Here is a 12,157-nt window from a genome sequence, read left to right on the forward strand (position 1 = left end):
GGGATCGCATTTAATGGTCTTCGTTGTACCGGCCACAATTAACAATTCGTCACTGAGAGAAGAACCGCTTTCCCGGTTTTTCCCCACCTTCTTCTTCGTGCGATTGTTGGAGTGAGTCCGAGCATAGAAATAGGCCTTTCAATGAAACCTGTTCAGCACTCGCCAAGGAGTATTAACATTCCGCACCTGGACTATAAGATTCCTTTTTGTATAGTCTTTGTCACTTGTGGTCGCTTGGTGTCTGAAATAAGGAAATATTTTTAACGCTGTAAACGTTAGGCCTAAGTAGAAATTCGGGATCATAGATATAGATAATAAGTCAGGATTTCATTATTCTAAAATGCCTAAAAAAGCTACGTGGGTTAAAGGAAACAATTGTTGCATTCCGGATTGTGAAAGTAATACGTTGAGTTCTACCCACAGTTGTCAGTACTACGTTTTATGGAGTTGTCTCTACCTTTCTTTATAATTGAGTTTAAATATAAGTACTCAGATCCTTCAAACATCGTTACACGTAGAGTCATATGAATTTTAAGAGCTACATGAAATAACGCGTCAAAATATTTGGAGAAATTTTTCAATCAGTTCATTTCCAAAAATGCAAAGCGCAGTACAGTTTTTGCATTGCGCAATTCATACTATGTAATAATAAATTTGAATAATACAAAAATTTTAGTTTTTAGCTCTATCAATTTCTCTTAATTAGTATTATATAGGCCTATCTTTTTATGTAGGATAACCAAATAAATTCCCCCCCCCCCACCTTCGTCTGAATACCCACCCGAGATTAACACGATCCGCCGGCCCTGTATAATTTACCATCCTATGTTAAAGAGTGGCCACCGCCCACCCTCAGGATACCCGGGTGGGCAAACCAAATTAACAAATACAAAAGCTGTTGAGGCCATGTGATTTCCTATCGTATCAAAGGTGAAATGGGTAAGCAAAACACGACGAACATAATTCTTTTAATTTATTGAAATTAGTGGAAATATGATATAAAGAAATTAGGAAATTTATATCAAAGATTTGGGTAGTTTAGGCACCAAAAGTCATGTAAATTCGCAAATTCATAAAAAAAATACCCATGAATTTATTAACTTGTGTTTTTCGATCACTCTCCCTTTAAGGGGGTTGGTCGGAGGGGGCGGAAATTAACGGCACTGCCCGCGCGTCAAAGAGTTCTATCGAATGAGACCAACTTGTTTTTTTCGGTCACTCTCCCTTTAAGGGGGTTGGTAGGAGAGGGCGGAAATTAACGGCACTGCCCGCGCGTCAAAGAGTTCTATCGAATGAGACCAACTTGTTTTATCCGGTCACTCTCCCTTTAAGGGGGTTGGTAGGAGGGGGCAGAAATTAACGGCACTGCGCGTTCTATCGTTTGATATAACAAGTCGGCCCAGGCCATAATATTAGTTCCACATCAGTGTATTCGAGTGGGCAAACCCAAACTACCTTAGTAGACACAGGTAGGCAAACTAATACAAAAACTGTTGAGGCTACGTGATTTCTTATCGTTTGATATATAAATTTCCATCCTAAGTTAAAGAGTGGGTGCCGCCCACCCTCAGGATACCCGGGTGGGCAAACCAATTTAAAAGCTGTTGAGGCCATGTGATTTCGTATCTTTTGATATATAATTTACCATCCTATGTTAAAGAGTGGCCACCGCCCACCCTCAGGATACCCGGGTGGGCAAACCAATACAAAAGCTGTCCAGGCCATGTGATTTTATATTATCTCGGTGATTAAATTAGTATTTTCTTAGAGCAGATATTTAATATGGATGATTAACAACTGCATAAATCATATTATTGCAAGAATGTATTTATGTACTAAGAATATGGCAAGACGGAGATTCTGTCCCCATGGTCGCATACTTTTCAGCTTAAGGGCCTGTTGCCAAAGCCCTAGCCAAAGTACTAGCCCATTGAACTTAACATGTTTGATTCTAGCAAAGCAGACTTTTGCAACACGCCCTAAGTTCGACTGCTTTGGATTTTTTGGTCTCACTATTTCAAGTAGACGCTAGCGTAGACGATTCCAATCTTTTACTTTTATTGTTCTATGAGACCAAATTGTTTGTTTTTTCGATAACTCTCCCTTTAAGGGGGTTGGTTGGAGGGGGCGGAAATAAACGGCACTGCGTGCGCGTCAAAGAGCTCTATCGAATGAGACCAACTGGTTTTTTTTGGTCACTTTCCCTTTAAGGGGGTTGGTCGGAGGAGGCGGAAATTAACGGCACTGCGTGCGCGTCAAAGAGCTCTATCGAATGAGACCAACTTGTTTTTTTTTCGGTCACTTTCCCTTTATGGGGGTTGGTCGGAGGAGGCGGAAATTAACGGCACTGCGTGCGCGTTAAAGAGCTCTATCGAATGAGACCAACTTGTTTTTTTTTCGGTCACTTTCCCTTTAAGGGGGTTGGTCGGAGGGGGCGGGAATTAACGGCACTGCGTGCGCGTCAAAGAGCTCTATCGAATGAGACCAACTTGTTTTTTTTTCGGTCACTTTCCCTTTAAGGGGGTTGGTCGGAGGAGGCGGAAATTAACGGCACTGCGTGCGCGTCAAAGAGCTCTATCGAATGAGACCAACTTGTTTTTTTTTCGGTCACTTTCCCTTTAAGGGGGTTGGTCGGAGGAGGCGGAAATTAACGGCACTGCGTGCGCGTCAAAGAGCTCTATCGAATGAGACCAACTTGTTTTTTTTTCGGTCACTTTCCCTTTAAGGGGGTTGGTCGGAGGAGGCGGGAATTAACGGCACTGCGTGCGCGTCAAAGAGCTCTATCGAATGAGACCAACTTGTTTTTTTTTCGGTCACTTTCCCTTTAAGGGGGTTGGTTGGAGGAGGCGGAAATTAACGGCACTGCGTGCGCGTCAAAGAGCTCTATCGAATGAGACCAACTTGTTTTTTTTTCGGTCACTTTCCCTTTAAGGGGGTTGGTCGGAGGGGGCGGGAATTAACGGCACTGCGTGCGCGTCAAAGAGCTCTATCGAATGAGACCAACTTGTTTTTTTTTCGGTCACTTTCCCTTTAAGGGGGTTGGTCGGAGGAGGCGGAAATTAACGGCACTGCGTGCGCGTCAAAGAGCTCTATCGAATGAGACCAACTTGTTTTTTTTTCGGTCACTTTCCCTTTAAGGGGGTTGGTCGGAGGAGGCGGAAATTAACGGCACTGCGTGCGCGTCAAAGAGCTCTATCGAATGAGACCAACTTGTTTTTTTTTCGGTCACTTTCCCTTTAAGGGGGTTGGTCGGAGGGGGCGGGAATTAACGGCACTGCGTGCGCGTCAAAGAGCTCTATCGAATGAGACCAACTTGTTTTTTTTTCGGTCACTTTCCCTTTAAGGGGGTTGGTCGGAGGAGGCGGAAATTAACGGCACTGCGTGCGCGTCAAAGAGCTCTATCGAATGAGACCAACTTGTTTTTTTTTCGGTCACTTTCCCTTTAAGGGGGTTGGTCGGAGGAGGCGGAAATTAACGGCACTGCGTGCGCGTCAAAGAGCTCTATCGAATGAGACCAACTTGTTTTTTTTTCGGTCACTTTCCCTTTAAGGGGGTTGGTCGGAGGAGGCGGGAATTAACGGCACTGCGTGCGCGTCAAAGAGCTCTATCGAATGAGACCAACTTGTTTTTTTTTCGGTCACTTTCCCTTTAAGGGGGTTGGTCGGAGGAGGCGGAAATTAACGGCACTGCGTGCGCGTCAAAGAGCTCTATCGAATGAGACCAACTTGTTTTTTTTTCGGTCACTTTCCCTTTAAGGGGGTTGGTCGGAGGAGGCGGAAATTAACGGCACTGCGTGCGCGTTAAAGAGCTCTATCGAATGAGACCAACTTGTTTTTTTTTCGGTCACTTTCCCTTTAAGGGGGTTGGTCGGAGGGGGCGGGAATTAACGGCACTGCGTGCGCGTCAAAGAGCTCTATCGAATGAGACCAACTTGTTTTTTTCGGTCACTTTCCCTTTAAGGGGGTTGTTCGGAGGGGGCGGAAAATAACGGCACTGCGTGCGCGTCAAAGAGCTCTATCGAATGAGACCAACTTGTTTTTTTCGGTCACTTTCCCTTTAAGGGGGTTGTTCGGAGGGGGCGGAAAATAACGGCACTGCGTGCGCGTCAAAGAGCTCTATCGAATGAGACCAACTTGTTTTTTTTTCGGTCACTTTCCCTTTAAGGGGGTTGGTCGGAGGGGGCGGGAATTAACGGCACTGCGTGCGCGTCAAAGAGCTCTATCGAATGAGACCAACTTGTTTTTTTTTCGGTCACTTTCCCTTTAAGGGGGTTGGTCGGAGGGGGCGGGAATTAACGGCACTGCGTGCGCGTCAAAGAGCTCTATCGAATGAGACCAACTTGTTTTTTTTTGTCACTTTCCCTTTAAGGGGGTTGGTCGGAGGGGGCGGGAATTAACGGCACTGCGTGCGCGTCAAAGAGCTCTATCGAATGAGACCAACTTGTTTTTTTTTCGGTCACTTTCCCTTTAAGGGGGTTGGTCGGAGGGGGCGGGAATTAACGGCACTGCGTGCGCGTCAAAGAGCTCTATCGATTGAGACCAACTTGTTTTTTTCGGTCACTTTCCCTTTAAGGGGGTTGTTCGGAGGGGGCGGAAATTATCGGCACTGCGTGCGCCTCAAAGAGTTCTATCGAATGAGACCAAATCTCTGGACCAACTATACAAACTATACAAGTTCTCCAAGAAGGCGATAATATTATTTTGTGCCACATATAAACGACTTCGATAAGAAAGTGCCACACTTATTTGTTACTTCTGACCATACACGGTTTCGATAAGAAAGTGCCACACTTATTTATTACTTCTGACCATACACGGTTTCGATAAGAAAGTGCCACACTTATTTATTACTTCTGACCATACACGGTTTCGATAAGGGGGTCGAAATTGGGGCGGTGGGGAGGCGACGTTTGAGGTTAACTTGACCCTAAAACGCCGTAAATGTACGTAAAATAACCCGGAAAAAGGAACGGGAATTGCGACAACTTAACTTGACAAATCCCCCCCCGCGTTGCAAAGAAAGATTAGAAGTTCCGAGAAAATTTTTTTAGAGCGGCGTAGCTCGGTTGGTATAGTCGTCGGTTTTTGGAGATTGTGCGGCCAGTGGCTATCTGGGTTCGAGTCCCGGCGCCGCCAATAAAATAATTTTATAAATAATTTTTCGAAGCTCCATCTGCCATGTTGTTGCTTTCCACGCCAAACAAACAACAAACAACACTTAACGACATTCCGTCCATAGCAATAGTCCCACTTCGATATATATATATAGCAATAGTCCCACTTCGATATATTTATATATCTCGATGTGGAACCAAAGATAATTTAAACTCGTACCCTAGATTCGAATACTGAGAGCTTTCACATTGACGGTTTTGTTACGAAGCGTTTACCCTTTTCCGTCACGTGACCTCAGAAAAATCGGGCTCCATCGGTTGCGGCACGGCCAACTTCGATCACGTGCTGCCGTGCTGCAGCGCGTGATCGAAGTTGGCTGTGGTTGCGGTAAGGCGCAAACCATGGAGCGAATTTTTTCTGAGTTCCGGCGGGAAGTGGGTAAACGCTATAGGCAATGCTCGAGAGAGTGATTTCGAATCTAGGGTACGAGTTTAAATTATCTTTGGTGGAACTAAAAAGCAAGAATGAGGCTCACCGAATTGTCTAAAAATAAAAGAGACGTTTTTTTCAAAATTGACAAATGCCAAATTCTTAAAAACTTGATCAAAGGGAATTAAAATGCACGTATTGACAAGTTGACACGGAAAGCGGGAAAAACAACTGATCCAATTTCACGCAAATGAAGTAATACCATAAGTGTATAGTATTATTAAAATTATAGATTTATGGTAATACGTGTACTTTTTTTTAAATCACCAAAAAGTTAAAAGGGAATATTAAATTCTAAAGTTCCAAATATCACGCTTCTCTGACAAAAATTATTGTAACATTTAAACTATTCAATTTCCTTTTAGTACCTCAAATTCCGGCCGGCTTGTTTATTTTATTTTAACGTCTATAGTAAAATAAAATAAACAAGCCGGCCGGAATTTGAGGTACTAAAAGGAAATTGAATAGTTTAAATGTTACAATAATTTTTGTCAGAGAAGCGTGATATTTGGAACTTTAGATTTTAATATTCCCTTTTAACTTTTTGGTGATTTCAAAATATAGTATAGAATCTATACTATATTCTATAAAATATATTATTTAGTTTTGCTACCATGAGTGCTAGGAGCAACAAACACAGCACCCCACACAAGGAGAACGCAACCCGTCAAAAGTCGTGGATTTTCTTGTGTACAATTTTCATTGGTTAGACGCTTTAGCGCCTGCTGCCGTCGGAAGGGGGAAATTCGGAAATTGTCTTCCTCCCACCCGTAAAACGTTCAGCAAAAGGCTCGTCCAATGAAGAACCTGCCTTTGACCCATGCTTCTAGAAGTTCTCGTTTGGCTGGCAACGAAAGATACGCCATCGGCGCCGTACTGGTGAACCACGGCCAACTTTGTTCACGCGCTGTTCGCGCTACAGCGGCCAACATATTCTTCGAAATTTCCCCTTATAAACTGTACAATAACGTGTAGGAGTTCAGCGCCACGCTCGGTTGTTATATTGACTTCAATGTAAAAACTATACTAAAAATAATAATCAGCTAGGGGCGCGGACGTCATACACATCTTTTGCTCATAGGTTAACACAGAAACGTTATAGGTTATATCATATGTAACATAATTTCTTCACTAACGGTTTGTTTCACAGATATTGCGTCATATGTACCCTACGTACTATTTGACGTCATCGAATCTCAAATACCGATAATGCCGTCGTATAATTAGCTCTACGTCTGATAAACCGACGGCCATTATTTTAGTAAACAAACCGGTTTGAACAACCAAGGCTTAGGAGCTTAAATGAACTACAATACACTGTCAAGTGCTGTTAATGCAATTAATAAAGTTTTCGGAGACTCATGTTCTAAAATAAATTTGCATGGTCAAATAAAAGAAGCAGGTTTATTGAAAAAAATAGTTGAAATTCAAGTGAGCTTTTCTGGCGCATCTACAAGGTTGGAGTCTGTGCAGATTCTTTTGATCCTAGGCCTAACTCTTCTAGGCTTGATATGGGTTCCAGGGTTTTAACATGGAACTAATTATTGAGCGGAGCGAAGCGAGTGAGTGGAGCTCAATGTTGTAATTGTACTATTTGAACTAATAAACTGTTTGTAGCTTAATAAAATTCTTTTAGTTTTCTTTTGATATTAATGTTCAATTAACATAAATACGACATTACTAAAGTTATACAACTCAACGACAACTCCGTAATTCACGATTATCGTAGCGCCCACGCTCCGCTCAAGTCTTTGTCGAGAATGCCGGCTCCGGTTTTGAGACGTCCTAGTTAGTTCCATGGTTTTAATAACGTTGGTGGAATATCCCACTTCGACGACTTGTTCAATTTTCGGAAAGCGATCACTTATTGGTCATTTTCCCCAACCTTTTATTTTTCTAAATTACTCATTATTTAACTTCATCCGCACAAACCGAGCGAGTTTATAAATTTCAACAAAGCTACATTGGGCAGACTAAAATTCCGACGCAAAAAATTCCTTCTCAATTTAGAGGTTTTCCATTGGCTAAATAAATATTTTACTAGCCAATACACTCTTTTATATCCTTATTTGTGAAAGCTGCCATTTTATTACAGGTCGATTTCAAATAGTGCATGCAAGGCCGCTTCACGCGGTCAAGTGCACGCGACGTCTCGAACTGATGAGCACGTGCAGGCGCCCTTGGCTGTACTATTTTAAATTAGGCCTGTAATGAAATGGCTGACTTCGTAAAAGAGTGTATAGTGTGACTCCCAAAATTACTAGGATTAATAAATAGGTTAAAATCTAACGTAGTCCACCTTTTTACTGGTTCGTGGTGAAACAAACCGTTAGTAAAGATTTTTGAATGGAATAAAGGTACAGTGGCATACTTATGAGTAATTATGTTACATATGGTTATAGGTTATTTATTGCCGTATAAAAATACAATCTTTTGGAACAGAGCGGCTCCGTAGTGGAGCTCAGAAAGAACAGAACAAAAATTACACAAATAAACGTAAACAAAGCAAAAATTAAAATTTAACAGTAAAAATTAAAATTTAACAGTAAAAATTAAAATTAAACAGTAAAATTAAAATTAAACATTAAAATTAAAATTAAACAGTAAAAATTAAAATTAAACAGTAAAAGTAAAATTGGGTTAAAGGTAATATCACGAGTACAATTGTTAAAATAGTTAATATGCCCGGTTCATAGGAACTGCATAATAATATTGTGAATTAAAATTTAGTATTCTTTTGCCACTTAACTAAAATATCTGAAACTACTTTGGAGTCCCAGGGTTGCTCCAATAGGCCCAAAACCTCAACTAAAGGGTCATTGTTGTGATGGGCATGCCAATTAGTGATATCTTTGTTCAAGTCAGTGAAAGGGCAGTCAAAAAGAATGTGTTCGAGGGTTTCTCTGCTTGATGAACAATTTTTACAATTTTCAGAGTTAATACCCAATTCAGCTAACCTACTCCCTGTTAAAAGAGATCCTGTCCTAGCCTGAAACAGGAGCCCCGAACAATAGCTATTGCCATAACAGTTTTCTGGTTTTGGTTGCGGTTTTGCGTTATAAATCCCTAGACTTTTTTGTTCCCAACCGGACTCTTCCAGATACTAATGGCCGCGGTTTACATTTCGATATTAACGCAACTAAGCCATTCTTTATAGGTGGCGGATTTTCCCCTCTTTGTGCCAAATCCCAACATATGGTCAAGTTGAGCGACTCTTTTGGTCCAAACTACCTCAATTTCGTTTGCTCTAACAAAGTCATACGTTTGTTTCACCAATCTTTCAGAGCTCATAAATTTCAAACGACCCAAATATCTGATTTTACTTCTATATTCCCGGAAGACCATAGTGGACCAGCCCATTTCACCCGGTATATCAATATTGTCAGCAATAAGGCCAGCATTTAAAAGTGATTTGCCTACATCACGCTGAGCACGCTCCAAGCTTTCGACAGTGGCTTTACCGATACATAATACCTCATTGCCAGGGCAAAAGTAGAGCAAACATCCAAGATACACTGCATTTTCTGGACGGAATTAGATAAAAGGACTACGTCATCAGCATATAAAAGACACGTTATTTGTATATCATTTAGGGGGAGATGAGTTCCAGGGATTTCCGCTCCAACATTCAGATTCTCAACTGCCCTCACCAAATCATCAATGAAAACAATAAACAATACAGAGGATAGAGGACAGCCTTGACGAAGTCCCACCCAACTTGCAGTGGTTTGGGATAAATAGCCATTGAAATTATACACATACCCACAACTAAAATAATGGTTAGAGACCTGTCCTACGAATGTTTCTGGTATTCCCTTGTCCAGAAGCACCTGCCACAAACTATCACGATTCACACTATCGTATGCTTTTTGGAAGTGTAGGAATGCTAGATACAAAGTTCGCCCTATTTTCTTAGATATTTCAATTAAGCATGTAAGGATGAATAACTAGGTTATCTGCAATTCTTCGATCTGTTCTGAAACCGCACTGAGCTTCTCTGAGTAAGTTATTCGATTCAAGATAATCGACCAGGCGATTTTTGAGGAGCAATGCATGAAGTTTGTAGATAACTGAGGTCACCGCTATGGGACGATATGAAGCGAGGTCTGTGTCATCTTTGCCTTTTCCTTTATAAAGTAGGGTCACCCGAGTATCGGACCATGAAGCTGGAATATAATCCCCTTTTCGGATTTCATTGAATACGGAGAGTAGGACACGACGAGCCTGAGGCCCCAAGGCACGTAAACATTCACCGTGTATATTATCTAGCCCCGCAGACTTTCCATTTTTAATTCTTTTTAGAGCCACTTCTAGTTCTCCAATTGAAAAGTCTTCTAGCAACTTGTCATCTCCTCGCTGAGGCGTAGGTTCTTCAGTATGAGGTACAGGTAAAGCTTTACTGCGTGTATGTGTGTGATCCACTGGGGGGGTCTGTGAAGTCGGAGGGACGGTAGTTCTTATTGCAATGTTGGAAGGGCAGGCTGTACAATGAGTAAAGGAAGTTTGCAAAAGGTCATCTTCTAATTCTTGTATATATTCCTCAATGCGTTTCGCTACTTCCGTCTTTGCAAATAGTACCGATACGTCTTTGGCTTTAACTCCTTTAAATTTTGATATTATATTCTTTCCTTCTTTTCGTAGTCTTTTTATGTAATTCCAAAATTTTTTTTCTTTCTCTTTCCCCGCTTCCTGAATTTCTTTCTCAATCTTTCTACTGAAAGTCTTTATTTTCCTGCTGATGATATTTTTTACCTGTATTTTGGCCTGTTTATACTTTGCCCATGTGCCTTTAACAACTTCAACATCCTGACGAGTTATTAGGGCATGCCTATGTTGTCGATTGGCTTCTTTGCGCAGCGAAATTGCAACCGAGATTTCCTTGTCCCACCATGGTTTACTGGTATAGCCATTTATTTTTGTACTAGATACTTTTTTCGTAAAGAGGGTTTTGTTCATTGCTTTATGAATGGCCCCACAGAAGTTGTCATACTTTGTATTACCAGGTCTATTACTGCTGTCAAAATTTTCCATTTCAGCTTTAAAAGCTGTCAGGCGCTCCGGTTCATCAAATTTCCAAAAACGTTTAGGTGGGTCTGCACTTTTGTTAGTACTGTCTTGTGAGGGAGTGTTATTTTTATTCGTTGGGCTATGTTCTATGAAAATTGCATGATGATCATTACCAACACAAAAATCTCCCATCTCGTAAACTACCATACGGGCAATGTTTTCAAAATATAAGTCGCTAAATAGAGGTGGTTTCTGATCGGTGATCATGCCTAGTAACTACACCTTTGCATTTTGGAGAAAGATTGTCAATAATCAATGAGTTAGTTTCTACAAATTCCTTAAACAGTCGCCCATTTGCATCCTCATAATCAAATTCGTCAAGGTGGGCATTAAAATCTCCCAATATGCATACCTGATTACCAGCATTGATTTCAGTTAAGATGTCATGATTAAGACAATCATAAATGGCCTTATTCCATGCGATAGAAGAGGCTTTATTACCGGAGGCACAATAAATTAGTGCGTAGCAAATGTGAGGCTCGCTTTCTAACGTGAACCATAAATGCTCCTTCCGTGATAACATCACTCCCAAACCACCACCTTTCTTCTTTCTTACGGTTTAGACCAATCCACTGATTTCCACAGACGCTAGCCGGTTCTGTAACCTCACGCAGTTTTGTTTCCAAAACACCAATAAAGCGCAACCGCTTTGTCGACATAACTCTTTCCAACTCATGCCACTTCTGCTCACTACCTCCCTGCGTGTTTAGGAAGCGAAACCGAAAAAGCTGTTGCCATTGTTCCTTCAGTTTTACATTTCTGCGCTTGCCTCTTTTTCGCTTCTTCCGATTAAAACCTCCAGGGGCTTGTATAATGCCTTTGGCAGGATGATTTTCCTCGTCTACCAACACTGCAATATCCTTCGTGTTTGAACTGGGATATAAAATTTTATTTCTTTCGTTTGTGTGATGGTAGGCGTGAAAATTAGAACTAAATCCAAAACATCTATCTTCAATTTGTACTTGAGGGTTATTTGAGCTATGTTTAAAATATCCATTGTTAATTTGTGTTTGAGACTTTGAGAGCTATCACAGTTAAAATGTCTATCTTCATTTTGTACTTGGGAGTTATCAGAGCTATATCTAAGATATCCATCGTTATTTTGTACTTGAGAGCTATCACAGTTAAAATATCTATCTTCATTTTGTACGCGAGAGTTATCAGAGTTAGAACTAAAGTATCTATTGTTATTTTGTACTTGAGAGTTATCACAATTAAGTATAATTAAAGTATTATCACTTTGGGAGACATAATGCCTATAGTTTTCTTTGGCACTTGAAATACAAGAAGGAATAGAATTTTTATACGAATGTTTGTCAAAGCTTCTGGGAAGAGGTACAGTTTCTCCACATACTGAGGGAATAGTTACTTGCTTATTAAGAGAGTGTGGAGAAAAATAGGTAACTAGGTTGAGGAGCCACCCAGGTGGGCTGTCGGGTGACAGCCCTCTGACCCATTTTTTGATTCAGAAGCCGTTTGTGTGCGAA

The sequence above is a fragment of the Leiobunum rupestre genome, chromosome 9 (genome assembly GCF_980474605.1).
Source record: "Leiobunum rupestre chromosome 9, qqLeiRupe1.1.hap1, whole genome shotgun sequence".
NCBI lineage: Eukaryota > Metazoa > Arthropoda > Arachnida > Opiliones > Sclerosomatidae > Leiobunum > Leiobunum rupestre.